This window comes from Mastigoproctus giganteus, chromosome 13 (assembly GCF_048544385.1).
Source record: "Mastigoproctus giganteus isolate SK-2022 chromosome 13, ASM4854438v1, whole genome shotgun sequence".
Classification (NCBI taxonomy): Eukaryota; Metazoa; Arthropoda; class Arachnida; order Uropygi; family Thelyphonidae; genus Mastigoproctus; species Mastigoproctus giganteus.
The window spans coordinates 21,022,919-21,042,998 of record NC_143587.1 but is presented as its reverse complement, the minus strand read 5'-3'; the positions used below and the strand labels follow the sequence as shown (position 1 = coordinate 21,042,998).

At 39.6% G+C, this 20,080-nt stretch overlaps 1 non-coding gene across 1 annotated transcript; it reads left to right on the top strand.

Annotated features, from left to right (window-relative positions):
- The first annotated feature begins 4,851 nt into the window (after positions 1–4,851).
- Positions 4,852–4,925, top strand: TRNAT-AGU (transfer RNA threonine (anticodon AGU)). Its single transcript has one exon. It is a non-coding gene; the product is annotated as a tRNA-Thr (tRNA).
- The last annotated feature ends 15,155 nt before the right edge of the window (positions 4,926–20,080 follow it).

Genomic DNA, 20,080 nt, shown 5'->3' with positions numbered 1-20,080 from the left:
TGTTAGGCGGAATTAGGTTATGTGTACGTTAAGGACTAAGGCAATGAGGCGTATATTGGTCGTACAGAAAAACCCGTTTCGGTTGGGAAGGGTGCAGCTCTTGTTAGAGACCGACTAGAACTGTCACGTTATAAAGGAAGTCATTAAATTTCATGGTGTTCTTGATAGGATTCGAACTCGGGCCTTTTTCTCTGGGTTGGTGATGAGAAAAACCGAGCATTCATTAGCAATAATAAAAATTAATTAAGATTAATTAATTTTTAAAAACTTTAAGTTAACTTTTCGTGTTTGAAAAGTTTTGGACAGTGATGCTCCAGACTGTTGGATGCGGACCGAGAACTGCTTTTGTACATTTCTAGCCCTGTTGCGCAATTGTTTGTAAACTCTCATTGATGACTGCATGTAATGCAGTCTGGGTTTCATTAATTTATTTGGATTTCAGCAAAGCATTTGACTCAGTCCCACATGAGCAGTTACTTTATAAGCTAGAACTGGCTGGAATCACAGGGAAAATCCTTAGATGGATAGCAGGGTGGCTTCAGGGCAGGTTGTTATTCCTGAGATTGGCTAAATTTGCAGTGATGCAGTGATGTGTCGTGATGTCTAAATTTGCAGATGATGTAAAGATTGGTAGAGTAGTTAATGATTGCCGCCAAGCAGAGCTTCTTCAGAATGACCTAGATAGACTTCAGGGATGGTCAGAAAAATGGCAGCTATGTTTTAATCCAGCAAAGTGTAAGGTATTGCACCAGGAGAAGAGTAACCCCAAAATAACTTATACACTTGGCTGAGTTGAACTAAAGCCGGTAGTGGAGGAAAGGGACTTGGGTGTTACGATACAGTCAGACTATGTTATCTGAGCATTGTAGACAGGTTGCAAAGAAGGCCTATGGTGTCCTATTGATGATTATCAAACAATCGCTAGTAGAGATAAGGACGTCATAATCCCATTATATAAGGCTATTGTTAGACCACACTTGGAATACTGTGTTCAAGTATGGAGACCTCACCTAAAGAAAGACATTGTGCTTCTTGAAAGGGTCCAAAGATGGGTAACTCGCCTGGTGAGATCGGCAAAAGGGCGTCCTTATGAAGAAAGACTTCGAATATGTGGGTTGCAGAGCTTGGAAACTAGGCACCTTAGAGGAGACTTGATTGAGGTGTTTAAGGCTCTGAGATGCATAAGCAAAATGAATGATTGCGAAATTTTCACGGTTATAAATGATTCTATAACTAGGGGTCATAATTTCAAGTTACAAGGGGAGTAGTTTAGACTGGATTGCATGAAGTTTTATTTTAGCCAGCCAGTTATAAATTACTGGAATAAGTTACCTACATGGGTGGTAGAGGCTGACAGTCTGGGGAAATTCAAAGGTCAGCTGGATAATTACGTAAGGGAGGAGGGAAATGCATAGGTTGTCCATTTCCTTTTCTCTTATTAATTTTTATTATTATTTTTTAAAAATTTTCTTCTTATTATTATTAATTTGTTTTTATTATTATTATTTCAGTTTATGTATTTTTGTTATTTTATTATTATTGTTTATTTTTTATTTTTTTTTTTTTGGTTGGTGCAGCATAAGCCATAGGCTTCCCTGCACCATTTGGCCGTTACTAATACTAATAGTAATCAATATTTTTGCATAATAATTAACACGAATGAAACTTTAATTACCAAATGTGTATATGATAACCACAAGGTATATTTAAAAGTGAATAAAGTACTAAATAATTTCATAAATAAGATTCATTTTTAACAGTAAAAAGTAAAATAATAATGGAATGTAAAATTTAAACCTGGGTGGAGTTTTAAAAATATAGTAAATTATGAAATAAAAATTAAACAATATTTGCAATATTATCGTGGCTAAGAAGGAGTTATGAGCTATTGCTCGCCCTCGTGGGTAGAATTTCCACCCTCCCCAAACTGGGTAGGAAAAAACTGAGTTCGAGTTCCGTCAATGACGTGAGGAATTTTTATAGACCTCTTTCACAACGTGACTGAGTTAGTCAGTCTCACGAGAGGGTAGCGTGGTTTTTTCCTTCGGGAAACGCAGGTTTTTCGTCCAGCAAACAGAAATCCTCACCACCAGAGAACTAACATTCTAGCAGCTGATCTTGACAAAAACGCAGCACCTCGGCATTGTTTTGGACCAAGTGTCGCCCTACATGGTGGCCGTGTATCCAGATGACACTGACTCTTTCAAAAGGACAACGACCCGTGTCACTAGGCTTGCATTGTGCAGGAATGGATCGAGGATCATGTCCAAGCATTTCGTGCGCTCCCTTTGATCGCCATCGACATTAATCCCACCGAACGGATGCTGTGGAATGCAGCATTCGCCGCTCCATGCCATTGCTCCGATCCGTTGCCCAACTCTGGGATGTTGTTTTGTTCAGCTGGTCCAGGATACCTGCCGCGGTCTCGTGGAGTCAATGCCACGATGGGTGCAAGTGAGGAAAGTTTAATAAATTATTATGAATTATGAATACAGTCGTCAATCATATTTAGAAGTCAAGTGAGCCTGAACTCAGAGCGTGTACTACTGCAATCTCGCTCCTAACCCCTCGGTTACGTCACAATAGTTTATAAGAGGTAGAGTTCATTAACTACAATGAGAACATTTTGATAGAAAAAGGTGTATTCTGCTGATGTGGTCCTAAGTTACTCTTTGATCGCTAGAAGCCAAACTTTTGCATCTAGTACATGACGACCTTTTGTTGGGGGAGGAAGGGGATGAGGAATGATGAGTATGAAGGACATCTTGTTTTTAACCCGAGAATATCAACCATGAATCCATGCTCGTTCTAAAAAGAGCAATGCTGTTTTCCTTTTTTTTGTCGTGAGGTTGAGTCTTGAAAGAACATTTTTGGACGCGTTTGGACTACCTTTTTCCATCCCAACCCTATCAACATGAATCGTTTTTCCCCCGGCCTTCAGTCTTCCAGCCTTCAATGGCAAAGACATAGGTCCATGCCATTGAAATCCTCGGAAACTAGGTGGCAGGGCCTGCCAGAGTACAAAATAAAATCTACTGGGTACCTGACCTACCTCCCCGAGGCCAAGTGCGGTAACGATGGATCCTAACAGCTAAATGGTCAGAAGAACAATGGTACACAACACTACACATCCATCCACTCTCCACACACTTTTTAAATCTCTGTCCTACACAGAGTTCTGTGCTACACAAACAGAGTACACAACGCGGAGATGGGGAACCCCTGGTACCATCAGACAACTAACATACTTTGCACTTGCACATGATCTCCTTCCTGGTGACAAAATGACCAGAAGCAACTAAACAACGCACACTTTTGGCCTTTTACAAAGTTCTGTATTCATCACAGGGTACCAAGGCGGAGTTGAACTTTCGTTCAAGTGCCGTCCTACATAAGGTACTATACATATCTACATGTATACACTGCCCTACCATTAATATACAGACACCCCCTCCATGGATGGGGAAACAGTTCCTATGCATGCAACACGTCACAGAATCTGCTATAAATATGCACACTGAGCTTCGAACAGACAATTGCAAAAGTGGGCATGCAAGATGACACATTCAACAGAATTGATCACCTCAACAAATGCTAGACTCCGATTAACATGGTGTAAAGAGCGCGAATCCTGGCCTACACAGAAAAGTGAGCAGTGGAAAACAGTCCTATGAACAGACGAGTCAAGGTTCGCACTCTACCAGTCTGATGGCCGTTCCTTGGTGTGGCGAATGACAGGGGAACAGTCCCTTCCTGATTGTATCCTCCCAAGTCCCAACAATGAAGTTTGGTGGAGGCAGTGTCATGGTATGGGGCTGCTTTTCATGGTTTGGCTTGGGCCCATTAGTCGTTATCAACAAAACCATGAATTCTGTGCAATATCAGGACCACCTGGACAATTATTCGCCTCCAACATTATGGCAATGCTTCGGGGAAGGCCCATACCTGTATCAGCAAGACAACGCGTCATGCCATACTGCTCTGGTCGTAACAGAGTGGTTTGAGGACACGGGTGTGGAAAAGTTGGATTGGCCAGCCCAGAGCACTGATCTGAACCCTATCGAGAATCTTTGAGATGTATTGGATCGTCGAGTACATGCACGTCGAGATGACCCAAGGCCGAACTGGTGGATGCATTGAAGGCCGAGTGGAGGAACATATCAGCTGACATTTATAAAAAGCTGGTTGAGAGTATTCCGCGAAGATTGAAGGCTGTCATAAAAGCAAAAGGTTTCAGCAAAAAATATTAAATGATACAATAAAACTGTTTTTTTTTTGTTTTTTTTTGTTTAAACGCAGGTGTTTGGATGTTGATGGTAGGGCAATGTATATGAAATGGTCCTGGAAAGTAAGGTTTTCATCCCAAGTTGCAGTTTTGCTTATTGTTTTTTTGTTTGTTTGTTTTTATTATAAATCAATTATAAATATTTTTTTTGTGCCAGAGCAACTATGGCTAATGAAGCGTCAGTGTATTTGTGTCTATTTTTAAGACTTTTTAAAAATTTTTATCAATGAATTTAACAAAAGCTTAAATTAAAAACTAGGTTATCGTATTCCAGACCAATATCTATCCAGTATTTTGCCAACGATTGTATTTAAGTTTAAGCCAGGGCCGGCTTAAGGCATAACCGAGCACTGTCCCCGAACAGGGCGCCAAAATTTAGGGGGCGCAAAATTCCCGAAAATTCACCGATTTGCTGTAAATTTGAAGTTGGAGAGGGCGCACCAAAAAATCACACAGGGCGCTGATCGACCTGGAGGGCGCTTCTGATTTAAACTTGTAATGCAATACTTGTCCGTGCTGCCATAGTTCAGGAATAACCAGGGTCGAGTTGAAAGGGGACAATGTATGGCGCCGTGGCTTAGTTGGTTAAAGCGCCTGTCTAGTAAACAGGAGATCGTGAGTTCGAATCTCACCGGTGCCTTAATTTTTTCTATTTTATTTATTTATATACAGACTTCTCACCCACAGGGCACACAGACCCTAAATAATGGTGAGAACGCTGAGAGTTACAGAATCAACAGTAAACTAGTATTAAAATATATACAAAATTTAGATTAAGAAAACAGAGTAAGAAGCACATTCTTATACGCAGATGGATTAAGTGTAAGATCAATGTTGTAATTGTTCAATACCTCAAGGAAATGAAGACTTCCAAGTAAGTGTTGAGTACAAGGGACAGGAAGTGAGAAATTGGTTTTATAAGGAGAATTCAAGCGGGGTATATTGAAAGGTATTTGTTCAAGAAGAGGTGGAGAATCGATAACAGTTTAAGATATTGTAGACAAAAAGAGACCCATGGAATTTTCGTCTGGAGTGAAGAGGAACGATTCTGAAGGGACCACAAAGAGCTCCATAATTTTGACCGCGAAAGGCAAGGCGATTTCAATTGCATAAGAATTTAATTCGAATTCTCTCAAATCTGTGAGAAAGATATTCCTGTTGTGGGGACCAAATCGAACCTCTTGGATTGCTGTTTAATTGCCTCTCTATGGAAATTTTCATCGAGGGATTTTTATTACATTCTGAGAAGAGGATTGCTGTCCTTATAAGGTGTTATCTCAGATTTATTTGGTCTTTATCGTTCTATTGAGTATATTTATACATAACTTGTATGTTAACATGTCTGCTGCCCCTTGGCTATTAAGGGGTGAAGTTTATTCTCTTAGGCTGATGGTATCCTGACTGTGATGATGTCTTTGCTTGATCCTGTTGGTTCCTTTGTTCAGGCTTAGTAACGGAAGAAGAAGTTTCCTTCCATGACACGAACTATTCTAAATTCTTCTAATTTGAATTAACATGAAAGGGACAGTCCCAATGTTTTTTTGCAGAACTGGCAATAACCGGAATTGTGTAACTCAATTTGCTACAGGAGTGGTTAATTCTGGTAGCCCGAAGAAATTCCAAATATGATTTATCAGCCAAACAGGACCCCATAAAACTTCTATAACGAAATTAGGAAGCACCTGGATGTACTTGTGCCTAGATTGTGATCCTATGGAATGGGTCCTCCAAAATCACCAACTCTCAAACCCATGGACTTCTTCTTCTGGGCGTTTAGACAATGGCTACATTTTGTTCGTTGTCGATGACATCGCATTCATTTATCTTCGCCGATAGGGGCGCCACTTTTTTATTTTTAATTTTCTGCTAAATGATGGCGCTACATGCTGCTTTCTTTTTCAGTTTCATTTTCATTTTTCATTTTTTCTTTTTCAGTTAATAGTTTATGAAATACAGTAATTAGCTTTTTATGTGAAATTACAGTATAAAATTTGAAAATAAACATTTCCAACACGCTTTCAGAGCGATTAATTTTTTAAATTCTGAGGAGAAATTATAAAGTTAAATAAACAAAATGACAAAGTAATCTGAATTTTAATTTCGTGACTGTTGAAGTTTGAAATTAAATATTCATGTTTTTAAAATTTAAAATAATAGTGCAGTATGAGGTTTTTATAATTTCTTAAAAAATTATAATGTATTTAAAAACTTTTAATGTATTCGCATATTATTCTAGTGAAATCTTTTCAGATCCAAATTTTTCTAAACTAAGATTTTTCTAAACACAACAAAGACAGTTTTTAGTGGATAATATTCTTTTATTGAATACTATTTACAAAGGAGATTTATAATAAAGTTCTCAATTCTGATAACATACTCTTAACAGTACTGAATATTTGATAAGATGCAAATTCTGAGGACAATCCTTTCTTTTTCATTCCCCTTTCGAATTCGCGAACCGCATTGTAGACATTGAAAAAATGTTCATCATCAGCACTGCTCAAAAAAGCCTCAGTATGAAAAAATTTACACCGATGAGCCAAAATATTATGACCACCTACCTAATATGATGTTGGTCCTCCACGAGGAGCAGAAACAGCTCGTACCCGGCGAGGCATGGACGCTACAAGATTTCTAAATGTGTCTTGCGGTATCTGGTACCAACACGTAACCAGCAGATCCTTTAACTCCTGTAAGGTCCGTGGTTGAGACGCCGCAGATCGGAGTTGCTGTTCCAACACAAACCACACATGCTCGATGGGATTGATGTCTCGTGAATTTGATGGCCAGGTCAATACCTGGAAGTCTTCCTCATGTTCCGCGAACCAATCTCAAACAATCCGGGCGGTGTGGCATGGCGCATTATCCTGCTGAAATACGGCACCGCCAGAGGGGTGGTGGTGGTCTACCATCTACCTAAACATCATCGCTGACCTCTACCTGGTCAGCGATGATGTTTAGGTAGATGGTAGACATCAGAGTGCCCGACACATGGATGACTGGACCCCATTTTCAGCAGGGGTCGATGTACTGTGTGTACATCGAACTGCTCTCTGTATATCTCTGCTAGAAAAATTCCTATATATCATTGAAAAAACTCCATGACCTGCTCTGGCAGCCCGTCTGCACTGCTCAGAGGGATAAATATAAATTGTTTTCCGTTTGTTTTCAAGGAAACTGAAAATCAACTGAAAAATGAACAGCAGAAAGTGGGCATCTCTTTGTGCAGAACCTTCTGCACATAGAGATGCCCATCTGAAAAAAGTCAAGAGTTTATCACCTTTTTCCAGGACCAGCAACCAAACAATAAGACTTGAACAAAACTGTAACGTTGTCCTTATGATCATAAGGACAACGTGGTAATTGAATACCTTTTTGGCATCTCAATTCTTCAAGACCGGTTCTTCAACAACCGATTCTTCTTCTTTAATATACAGTTCTTTTCCCGATACGTAAGGTAATTCCTGTATTGACATCTCCAGATAAATTTTCTGGGCTCTCACCCTAGAATACTTTCTTCTTTATTAAGAGGTTGAAATACCTCTTGGAACACTTTTGATCTTTCTTCCACAGAAACAACGGAAGCCCCCTTGACCAGGATTTTAAAATCAACATCGTACATTTGTCCAAAATCAACCACTGCTGTCTACATTATGAAAAACTGAAGAGGTCCTTTTATCCATAAAGTATTACTTTCCTTCAACCCAATTGCAGAGCATGTCATGATTTCATTAGTCCTAGGTCGTAGGTCTTTCAGTGTAGTGATGGATTAATATCAGTGCGTTCACAACTGAATTTGCATTGCACGTGATTGTGCCAGATGACTGTTATGTTCACTTTCTGAGGCGTCCATAGCAAAAATTATTAAATGAAAGGTCTGTTAGTATCACCAGTTGTTGTTATAGTAGTAGGTTTTAGGAGCATCAGCGACCAAGGCCATATTGCTCAATGTATACTGTCTGTAAATTGTGTTTCCAGGAGAAAAACCCGAGTTTCCAGGAGAAAAACCTACGCTACCATCGCCTGAGACCGACTAACTCAGCCACGTTCTGAAAAATGCCCTTAAAAATTAATTCCTCATGTCATCGACGGAACTCGAACTCAGATCTTTTCCACTCGATGTGGGGAGGACGGTGATTCTACCAATTGCGCTACCCACGAGGGCAGTATCATCAGGATATTTACCGAGAGCTTAAAAGATAGGATTGTACTTAGATGTCGGAAACCATGCTCAATACTCTCATGGGTAGCACAGTTAGTATAATCACCATCCTCTCCAAACCAGGTGAAAAAGACCAGAGTTGGAATCTTGTCTATGATATGAGGAATCTTTATGGGTATTTTTACAGCCCTCATGAGTAGCACAGTTGGTAGAATGGGGCTCGAACTAACGTCTTTTCCTCCCCACACCGGGTGGAAAAGACGTGAGTTCGAGTCCCATCCATGATATGAGGAATTTTATGAGCCTCTTGTTTTTACAAAGTGGCTGAATTAGTCAGTCTCAGGCAAGGGTAGCATGGTTTTTTCTTTCGGAAACTCGGGTTTTTCGTCCAGCAAACAGAAAATCCACCTTGGATTACACGAAATTTACAGACAATATACGCAGAGCAATATGCCTGACCTTAGTCCCTGATGCTTCTGAAAAACCCTGCTTCTACTACTGTCTTTTCACAACGTGGCTGAGTTAGTCAGTCTCAGCCGAGTGTAGTGGGTTCTGCTCCCGGAAACTCGGGTTTTCTTTCTGCAACAGCAACTGAACACACTACAGAACACACGCAATTCAAAGACATTTTATATACAGTGCAATTTGGCTTATGTTGCTTATAAACTGGCACAACAACCACCATATTTAATAATTCACAGCAAGATTTAATGGGTACTTTAATTCAGGATATAAGTTGTGATAACGGACATTTGAGTCCTTTGCATCTACTACTCCAATTTTTACAAATCCTGATGGTACATGAGAGTTCACCATAGTTCGAGATCACGTGACTGCTAAATATGGTAAATAATAAAATTCTTCTGAAAATTATTTGTTGAAACTCTTCTGACTTATGTGATCTTACTGGAGTGTAAACAGAACATTATTTTATAGATTTTTTTTTATCTTTCAGAAGAGAACCTGGTGCTCGTGTAACTCCAGTACTTTTGAGGATATCTTTAGTAGCCTCTTGTATACTAAAGATATCCTCATTCTGCATTACTAGTTGTCTCCTTTCATCTTTTTTGTTCAAGTAATTTTACTTGAACAAAAAACTTGGCATTGTCATTGGAATATTGAGAGGTTCCTAAATCTATTGTACTTCGAACGCCTGCTCTGTGGTACCCCACCACCAATCCGTGCTGAAATTCATGTTCCACATTCACGTCCTCTTTTAAGCAGTGAAATGTCTAAGCCTAGCACTAGGTATTGTCATACTAAGTTAATTTTCTGTGTAACTAATATCTAACATTAAACTAACATTTGTAACGATGTGGCATTCAAACGTGAATCTGTGGGTATCAATGGACCCAACGTGTGCCAAGAAAATATTACCCACACCTTGCAACATGAATCCATGGACCCGTCATGTTCAGACATGACGGGTCCATGGATTCGTGTTGTTCTCGTCAAAATTCTGAGCCTTCCATCAACATGATGCGCCAGGAACTTCGACTCGTCAGACCTAGCAACTGTTTTCCAATCCTCAATAGTCCAGTGCTGGTGTTGCTGTGCCCACAGGAGGCATGATCTCTTGTTCTTCATTGATAACAAAGGTACGCGATGTGGCCGTCGGCTGTTGTAGCCCATTTGCGACAAAGTGCGACTAGTGGTCCGTTCCGATATTTTGTTCTGTGCACCAAGGTTGTATTCTGACGTGATGTGTGACATTGTTGCCCTCTGTTTGCTTGCGCATTCTAGCCATCCTCCTATGACCTCTCTCATCAACAAGCGATTTTCTTCCACAGGAGTGCCATTGAGAGGATATTTTCTGTTCGTTGCACCATTCTCGATACACCCTTGAAACTGTGGTGCGTGAAAAGTTCAGGAGAACTGCCGTTTCAGAGATGCTTTGTCCAGCACGTCTTGCACCTACTACCATGCCACGCTCGAAGTCCGTTAGATCACTCCTTTTCCCCATTCTTCCTACGCTTTGTACGCTTATCTGATACTAGAAAGGTTGTTCTGCTGTATTTATATCCACAACTATGGTCAAGTGACTTGCATTGTTGTGGGACAAACCATTTGTGTGCACAGCAGGAGTGTACCTAATAAAGTGCCAGCACAGTGTATCTCTAATAGCAAGTTGATCATCCTTTTATTCTCCTGAACAGTCTGAATTTATCTTGACTTCGACACGACAAGACGAAATTAATCTTCATCCATGAATAAAGTTCAAAACAGAATTGAATAGCCACTTCTTAGCAATCGAGAAAGCATGAGCTATTCGGAATTTTTTCTGTTTTTTTTTTTTTAATTATTATTGTTTCTTATTTGGGGGGGGGGGGGTTGGATGTATAATTGGGTCCGACATGAAAGAATAATTTCGTGAAATTTTCATGATTGCAATCATTCTTTCATGGCGTGTTGCTGGTGATCATAAAGATGGTGATCATAATCTAACTAGATCCCTAACTGGCTGTGATGTAACTTTTGATAACTTGCGTTGTAAACTGCATCTCAAACTTAAGGAATTATTTAAAATTAAAATCACAAGAGCCCTCATGGGTACCACAGTTGGTAGGATCGCTGTCCTTCCCACAACGGGTGGAAAAGACTTGAGTTCGAGTCCCGTCAATGACGTGAGGAATTTTTATTGGCTTTTTCATAACATGGCCGAGTTAGTCGGTCTCAGGCAAGAGCAGCATGATTTTTTATCTAGTAAACAGAAAATCGACCTTGGAATACACGCAACCCAACAGCAACCTCACAAATATCGAGTTCAGATAGAGAACATGTTATAATTTAGATCGTAGCCTCAGTTTATTTAAGGATGAATACCAAATCATAAAACCATTGAGAAGCAGTGAACTTGGATATATAATTCCTTACTTAAAGGTAAGGTCATTAGCCCCCTTTAATTAATTAATTAACAATCTCTATTATAAACCATAGATCCACATCGGAAAACTAATGGATACTGTTACAAAGCTGTTATCAGGAAATGTGTTATTTTTTCCCAAACACATCCAACGCCAACTCAACTGTCTTGTTCAGACAGTTGAGTTGGCGTTGGATCCAGAGAACTAGCACGAGTAAAGGATAAAAGGCGAGTGCGAACAAAACACGACAGGAAAACCAGAAAAGGAAAAAAAAAAATCATCGAAGCAGCTGGTGCGGAGATGAAAGAGGACACAGAGCCACCTGACGATCAGATAATTATATCTGGAGCACGTACCAAGAGGTGTAAGATAAAGTGGATGTCACGTCTGGGTTTTTTCTTTATTAATAGACGAATCATTTGACATTACAGATTAATATGGTTAACACCTGGCTACTCTGTGTGGTTTCATTTCTTTAAAATTGCCGTTTATGTTTCTTCCATCGCCACCTAGCGGTTTTTCAAGTAATGTATTCTGTGAACGTTTCAGAGCACGCAAACCCAACTTGCAAGGTATTTGTGCAATAGGTGAGGTCTGGTCGTAAAACCAAAGAAGTTTTATCTATTGTTAACTGAGATCATAAAGGCGGGGCCCTTTTTTCTTACTTAGCCATTGCTGATGAGTTATGGTGGCATTGTTGAGGTAGTGTTTACAAGTTGACAAACGCAATCTGCTGATAAAAAGTGATTGTTTGGTAAAAATTTATAAATAGATAATCTATATACTTCACGGTGAATAGAACCTATAAATTGCGAGTGTGCAATGAGCCTTGACCTAAAAACTACCAAAGGTAGACACTGTGGGGGAATGCTTTTTTTTTCTTTCTTTTATCTTTAATACTTCCACTAACACCAGGCGTTGACTACCGTCCCGATAATTGGCTTGTCAAGCCTGCTACTGAACTGAAACCACTCATTTCGTCACAAAAAATCGATATAACGCCCTGAAATCAACAACCTACGCTACGGGTCCGTAATATCCCAATCGTCGTGAATTTATTACGAACAAGTTTAGGGCTATTGAAGGTTTATACGTCACACGTGTCTCGAATACCAACGATAGCTGAAGGCTTGTTTAGGAGTAAGTATTTGAAAGGTCCAACAACTCAGGCCTTCAATATTATCTTGAAAGATTTATTTCTTTCGATGTTTTCACACATAAATGTAAATTTTAAAACTTCATCTTCTAGTTGATGTGCACTTTATCTCCAGATTTTGGTTAGACTTTAACACCAACAATCGTATCATCTGCGCAGTCTTTACAATAAGCCATCATTTTTAAGGTTTTTAAATTCATCTTATGTAATGTTACAAAACGATGGCAGTGACCTAACAACACTTGTTGGGGTTATGGTCTGCTAGCGGGCATCCTAAATATCATGATACTCCACAGACTGGTGGATACACCCCCTTGTATTTGATGGTTGCCCCAGGTAATCACTGACAATCCCTGCCTCCTACTCACTTGCTCTTCGGGACCTTGTACAGATGTTTGGTTGTAATTATTTGGCAGACGATTGGCCCTAATGTACAGATCCGGCATCTACAGGTGTAGTAATGCCCTTCAGTACACCCTCTGGTGTGTTTGTTCGTAATGGCTTCTTAGGATTACCCATAGCCACAGGTTTGGATTTTTCACTGCGGACATCAAACCGGTTTAGCTAATCGCTGGATAGTTTGAAAATGTTTGAAATAATAATAGATGGAAGTTGGTTTTTCGATGTTCTTTTTTTTAATATTCGTATTACCTGATGGGTATTTGTAAAGCATGGACTTTCTTGGTTGCTGACTTACCTCACTTGAAACTTACGCAATTTTTCAAAATTTAAACGAGGATTTTCCACCGACCAGGTGTCCCTTGATGCAAGCCAATAATTTATTCAAAATGAGCAACGCATCGAGTGTTACCTGTCACTTCATTAGTATACTGGACACACCGTTTGGGATTTATTTTGTTCAAGAACATTAATCATCATATAACTTCCTGTGACACAGTTATCGCAGTCATCAAGATAATTTAAACAAGCAATGTACTTCCTCTAATAAGATCCTTGTTAACAAAACATTTAGTTTAGAGTTTCACTATTTCTTTAAAAGGGGCAGTGTGTCATCCCCTTAACGTAATACGATAATTAAATATAAAAGTAATACGAAGTTTATATTCTGTAAACGGCGCCAACATAAATTATCGACCATGTTTAAAATAAAGATTATTTATTTTAAAATTAAAAACGTTAATTTTAATTTAAATAAAGTTAGCGTCAACAACAGAAAAAAAATAATTTTTTTTTTCATTTTCTTTTTCAGCCTTTATTACAACAGAAAATAATAATACCTACACTGCTCGACAAAATTAACAGAACAAAATGTTTTTCATGAATAATAGGTATCCCGGCATGCAAATTCCAAGTATCCAATAGAAATCGATCTACCACCTTACAGAAGCGCACGTTATGCAAATTATTCATGCCTATAAAAAAGCATGGGAAGTCATCGTCGTTTAGATGATTCTTTGAGATGGCGTGCCGTTGGATGACTTGAACTGGGCAGCAGTAGCAGATGGAGGTGGCACGTTGGCTTAATGTATCATGAAGGCTGCTTCAACCGGAATAGATCGCTCTCTGGTTCTAACAGTAAGACAAGTCCTTTGAGACTACTGCTCACAGGTGAAAACACTTCCAACAACTGTGTTAAGAAAGCTCAATTCAGGTGGACTCTACGTAAGGACGCCAGTGGTATCTATCCTATTAATCCCAAAACACGCACAGCTTGTCGAAACGGGTGCCATGAACATATGACTTGGAGCCTTGACAAATGAGGTGCAGTCTCTGATGAGTCCCGTTTTAACCTACAAACAGATTCTTGATGTTATTTCATCTGGAGACAACAAGGAATGTGGTACCATCCCTCCAACATCAGAGAAAGGGACATTAACGGTTGAGGCAGTGTTCTCATGTGGGGCGGAATAATGATCAACAGGCGCACCCCTCTTAATGTTTTTGATAAGGATACAGTAACTATTCAGAGGTATCGAGAGCAGATCCTATGTGCGACTTTTTAGGGGTGCTTTTGGCCCAGATTTTCTTTTCATGCATCACAACGCCACTGCACATAGAACTCAAGTGGCTGAGGAATATCTTGAAACTGAAGACATCCAATGACTGCTGTGGCCAGCACGATCAGTATATTTAAATCCGATTGAATATGTGTGTGACGCTCTTGAGCGTCGCATTGCACCCGCACAGGCAACTCCTCGGTCACTTGATGAGCTAAGGTCTGTGCTAGTGGAAAAATAGGATTTGTTGCCACAGAATAGACATGAATAGATGTCTTATAGACATCTTTATATCGAGCATGATTCACTGCTGTCAGGCCTGTTTAGCTGTTGGAGGGGACCAGACGTGACATGGTACATCACCATACCAAATTTTGTCCCGCTTCATCGCAAGCTGCACGTGTTACACCACGTTTTCTGCGTGTTCGACTAATTTTGTAGAGCAGTGTATTTGTTTTAAACTGTTATTTTCGCAGTATTTTAAAAGCACATGCAGAAATAATTTCATAAAAGTGTGGGGAAAATTATGTCAGAAAAAGAACTTCCTGTTTCTTAAAGAAACTCTATGTTTTTATTTTTCGAATATCTCAAATGAAAAGAGGAGAACTCCAAAAAATAAAATGATCGGACTTACATGTGTAAAAATCTATTAAAATTTTCAGAAATATATTAGTTTAAAAATATTTACATAATTAATGATTTTGTTAAGTAAAATTGAATGCTTATTAGTGTGGTCTTTGTTTAATTTAGGTTGCATCTTTTCTTTTTCTCTTTTTTTGTAAGATAGAGGCTACTGAGGCCATGAGGTGTCGAAGTTTATTTTGTTTTTTTCTGTTTGAAATGGATGAAATGAATAAAAAAAATACACCATCTCTTGGTGTTAGTATAGCGCCACATTGCCCGAGACCGATTAACTTGGCCACTGTATTATAAGGAGGTTCATTAAAAATTTCTTGCGTCTTGCGAGATTCGAACCGAGATTTTTTCCGTATAATGTGGAAACCGACCGATTATAACCATATTCTACGCACCATGACAATACTGGTATCTGTACCTGGTACCGAACAAAGCCACGTGGTATTCGTTTAGTATACAGCAAATCAAAGTCTCCATACCTCTGTCCATTGTTTTTCGTAGATTATCAAAACAAAAAAAAAAAAAGAATCTCAGGAACGAAGCGAGCCCCTACCTGCTGGTCTGGGGACTCTTACGCCTGTCACAGATAATTACTTGTAGGCTGTGATTATTTTTCTGAATAATAAATATTGTTTTCTTGTGAACTTGACGATTATTTTAATTGGTGACAACATAAGATCAGAAGATCGAGATAATACAAGACCATCGCGGGATTCAGCAGTCATGGGAATTTTCACGCACTACTGTACCCTCGCAATTGACCACTCGATTATGCATTGGCCTTTGTGGATTATCTTATAGATTTCCAAAGTCTTTATCTAATAAAGATTAACCTTAAGTCTCCAGTTGTTTGTGCTCCTGCTATCCAAAGAGCATCAGTTAGGAACCAGTCATTGACAATATTCATTCCTTTGACTCTTAGAGGGCGCTCATTGCATCATCACGTGGTTTGGTGATAAAGACCTCTGGATAGTTAGGAAGTTCGGTTCTAAAAAAAAATATATATATATATTTCCACCACTCCTTACAAAGTGACTCCGCCCTGGAGTCCCCCTTCTTCATTGCCCCCTTCGGTAAACCCCATGTTTTATTTCTTCATGGGTCTCACTTAATTATAGGTAATCGTTCCGAAGCCAGCGCATGTATCTCGTGCCTTTAAGCGGCACCCTTGTTGCTCAGTGCACCAGACTCCATTCCTATCGTGGCTATTCGCAAATTAACTGTTTCAACCGGTAACCGAGAACCATGCATAAGAAACGCGGGGCCACCCCTGGGGCAGAGATGGTCCGACATAATTTTCGAAAAGCCCTCCGGACAAAGGTCGGTCAACTGCTGTCACGGAACAGACGCAAAAGGTCACGTGATTGCACAGAAGCCCATTGTCGATTACAACCGACGCTTGGTGGCGTTCATGAAATATTAATTGTGCGGCGCGTTCAATTTAACCGTGCCGAGCAGCGGGTTAAAAAGGTGGTGTAAAGTTGAACGAGCTCCTTGCTGCTACTGTGGATTAACGAAGGAGGGAAGTTGGTTGGTTGGTTGTAATGTTTTAAGCATTTTTTTTTCTTTTATTTTAGGGCTGGCCTTTGATGTCGGCTGCAACAGGTTTGGAGGCTGCTACTCTGGGGAGAAGGTGCTGCAAATAATGGAATAATATTTATTTAGGAATAAAATATGGTGCAACCCTTCATAGCTGTAGATTGATGAGATATCCATTATTGATTTTCATGGCCGGATAGACCTCTTCAGAGATGGTGACAAATAAAATTCAGTCTTAAGTGGCAAATTTCTCTTCTGTCTAAGACCCAACTCTTGTAATAGATGTCTTCTCTTGTCGATTCCTTATAGATTTATTCTATAAATTTCTTCTCTTGTATATTTTTGTCCTTGTAGATTTGTTCTCTTCTTGTAGCTTTCTTAACATTAATCTTCAATTCCTTGGACCTCAGGAGACATTGCACACCGCCAACGAGAGCAGGTCAAGCTTTAGACTTAGTGTTCCACAACTTTCCCAACTCTAATAACCAACCCAGCCCTTTCTCATTCTCTTCAGATCACTCACCTGTACCTTCTCCATTCCAACGTGATCAGGAACGCAAATTAGAAATTACTATTCGGATACTCACTCTGATCTGATTTTTTCTTCAAAATTCCTGAAACCTGAAATAGTTATCAACCATCTCTCCACCATTGATTGGGATGATTTATCTTCCCTATCTGTCGAAGAGGCAATCCAGATCTTAGCTGAGCAGTTGAGACATATCGCCATGATCGGAGTATCTAGACAAATCAAAATTTCTGAGAGAACCCAGCGGTGGTTCCACCGGATATGAAAATGGGTGAAATCGAGAAGCAGTACAGACCAGGAAACCTTGTTTCCTTCGCTTCAAGAGAGGAGCACATCAACAGTATATATTATCCCAAGTAACCAAGTCCCGGAGAATTTTCTCGAATTGCAACACCCATTTTAACATGTATGGAAAGCTATTTGAGGAGTGGACTCGAGTATCTTTCGATCATTAAGAGGCGACCACTGAAATTTCAACCCTACCTTGTTTAAACCATAAAACCCTTTCTGCCATGGATGATGTAATTATCTCTAAGCAGCAGCTCATTGACGTGATAAATGACCTGCTTACCACTCTTTATAGTAAAGGTGTGCTCTGCGTACATTGTTGTTCTCCTCCTAAACATTTTCCAGAAGATTCTAAAGAATGGCACCATACATAATTCTGGAAATCTTATTACGTCAAACCAGTTCCTAAAATTGGAAACACCAAGATTCCTAAGGACTTCCATCCAATCTCCATAGGATGCACATTATTAAAGATATTTGGAAAAACTTACACACCCAGTGATTATTGAACACTTTTGCTCACCGACCGCCCTACCTCCACATAGTTCCACACTACAGTTCCACGACCTATGGTGTGGAATGGAGTACTGCATATGGGTAGCAATAACCCAAGAGAAATGTACCAACTGTGTGGTACTACACTCAGGTAGCATTAGAGAGAGCAACTCTAATGACCGAGCAACTCTAAAATCTCTATGCTACACTCAGGTAGCATAGAGCAACTTGAATATTGGAGTTGCAGATGGAAGAAGGAAGATCGTTTACGAAAACAATGATAAATAGAGGACCTAGGGGAGAGCCTTGAGGTACTCCACTTAGTGGTATAAAACGGTTCGAGTTCACTTTATTGATGATAACCCTCAAGGAACGATGCGTAATATAGCTGCGTAGCCATGAGAGCAAAGGGTCACAGATACCATATAGCTGAAGTTTTTCCAGAAGTTGTTCGTGTGGGACTTAATCAAATGCCTTAGATATATGTAGACTGCATCAACAACTTGAAGGTGGTTATCAAGAACTTCAGAGGTATATTGCCAGAAAGGAGCAGATTTGTGACTACAGACTTGCCACTGCAGAAACCATGTTGGTTCTGATCAGTGAAAGACCTGAAGAAGAATTCTTCAGGCCTAAAGAATTCTTCTTTAAGAAGTATGAGGGGTTTTAAGATAGCGACAGTCATTTTCTAAAATAAGCCAGGAATGTTATCTGGGCCTCTAGTATAGTCATTTCTCATGCTTTTTAATGCTGACTTTAAATCTTCATCTGTGATAAAAAGGTTGATGAGAATATAATCTTTAACAGGTGTGAAGTCAGGAAATGAGGCAGGTCTCAATGTATCGCTTGTTTGGATTCTGGAAAAATGTTTGGCAAACTCTTGAGCAATACTGAATTCGTCCGATAAGAAAATTCCATCTGCCTTATGGAGTTGTAACTTTCTACTGGTTATATTCTTGTGCTTCATGAAATTCCAGAATGGTTTAATATCCCTGTGAGTAAAAAAATTGCAAACTTGTTCAAGACCATAGCTGTGAAGCATATTAAAGAGAGCCCTAGTCTGCAGTGATGGAGAAGAAGATCCTAAATTGGCCAGTTGACAGTTAAAGTCACCCAAAACCATTGCTATGTCAGCAGGTTGAATTAGAGGGAAGATAGATTCCAGAGAGTTTTCTAAGTATTGAAGGTCACTATTAGTTAAGGGAGGTGGAAAATAAAATAATACTAATATAGAGGCTTTAGCGTTTTCTGAGGGTTTGTTCTGTTTTGGTCTTTGGTGTGTCATTTGAGACTGGAAATCAGAAACAGGTTTACTCACTGTGGTGGCAGCCCTACAGACAGGTTTGAAGACCTCATTAGATGTGGCAGCAGTCATTTTGCATATGCTGCCTTAACTGATGTTGAAGAGGATTCCACTTGGTGACTCTGAGCTTGTAAAGTAGAGGTACAAGCAGAAGTATTCCGCAGAGAAGAGCAGGTGGTGGGAGCGGTTCGATTTACATCAGAAGAATCATCTGACAGAGTCCGTTTGGCAATAAACTGCTCTGTTGAATGACTTGAACCATAAATGTTAATAGGCTGTGGAAAATTAATATTTGCAGTAGGAGTATTGAGGCTGGTGGAATATGAAGATCCGGTCTCAATACTAAGGGTATCGTCAGGTAATGAAGAATTCTTGTTCACTTTGAGAACATTAGTTTCAAGAGTAGGTTCAGAGTTTGCAGCAGTAGGAGTATTGAGGCCGGTGGAAATGAAGATCTGGTCTCAATACTAAGGGCGGGCATCGTCAGGTAATGATGAATTCTTGTTCGCTTTGAGAAAATTAGTTTCAAGAGTAGGGCCAGAGTTCTTCCTAGCTTCCCTTAGGTGGCAAGACATAATTGACGTGAGATTTTTAATTTGAGTGTTGATGTCAGAAATTTCAGCCTGTTGATTAATTAATATTGCTTTTATGCTGCTAATCTCCAAGGATAGCTCATAATTTCCTTCATTGAGTGTATTAGAATCCAGAGAGGGGAGGGGAGGCAGAGCGGCTATATCAAACTCTAATGAACATGCAGAAATTCATTTAATACTTCTCTGTTGTCTGCTCAATAATAAAGCACTTACATCTGGCAATCCAACGGCCTGTCTTTATGAATGACATCCCGGTTACAGTTAACGGTTAC